A 1,100-nucleotide genomic window follows, 5' to 3' on the forward strand; every position below is an offset into this window, starting at 1 on the left:
ACTTCAGACACGATATGTAAAATCGGTCGTAGATTGTAAAAGAGATTTGTGGGTAAAGAACTTTTTCTACTTATCTGTTTATTTTCGCGCAGCCTTATACATGAAGTTAGCTGTGTTCGCAGCGGCGCGCCAGGAAACCCCGGCAGGAAAAAAGATCTAAGATTTTACTCCTTTAATGATCTTCTTAAAGTACATTACTTCCTTAGCATTAGCGTTTGTAAACAAAATTTTGATCATTGAGTTATATGATAAAATTTCTATGGCTTACATTGAACGCTTTAAAGGAAACTTGAGTTGTTAGTTCCACGCGAGGGTTTAACCTTGAAAAATGCAAGCACGCGAGTGTAGCTGACGTCAACGCGTGTCCCTATCAGGAAATATTCGTATTATGACATGAAGGGTCTGCTTTAAGGTTTTGTGTTACTCTCGCCATTCAATTTGGACGCTGAAAAGTGCCAAAAGAGTAATTACTGAAAATTCATCTGCAAAACCTCGATCGTTCTGTGGGCGCGAACTCAGTTCTTCACTTACAGTTAATAATTGCCAGGCGGATCTCAGATCCGCCTCAGCCTCATTTGCATAAATTCTTTTGGTGAGCAAAGCTCGTCTAGATAGCGCTAGCTAGCGTTACAAAGTATTTATTTTTTAAGGGGAATAAAGTTTCATTTTAAAAACACGCTAGATCATCGATTTCTGTAAAATTTTTCGAATGTGGGTATCTTGAGAGAGGAATTTTTGTGGAGCAACTGTTTGGAATTTAAATTTAAAGCATATTGTTCGGGATTTGTTGTGTTTAGGACTAAGAAGGTATGACATTCATGTGACTCTAAGGGAGAAAGTCTACCTTAGTTCTTAGGTCATCATTTGCATTTTGCCCTTTGAAACTATTGAAAATTTGATTCACGAATGGTACTATAGAGTCAGAAAACTGTTCTTTTGAATAAAGAAATAGCGGATTTACGATGACTTCTGACGGTAGGTTGGCGAGGATGAAAGATACTATCAGGGATGTATGGAATTCTTCCTGTGGAAATGTTTACCAAACCGTCCAACCGACTTGGGATGCGTTTCGTGAATATGCCTCAGCCACTACAGAGCAG

Source organism: Pocillopora damicornis, chromosome 4 (genome assembly GCF_964200805.1).
Source record: "Pocillopora damicornis chromosome 4, jaPocDami1.2, whole genome shotgun sequence".
In the NCBI taxonomy this organism is placed as follows: domain Eukaryota; kingdom Metazoa; phylum Cnidaria; class Anthozoa; order Scleractinia; family Pocilloporidae; genus Pocillopora; species Pocillopora damicornis.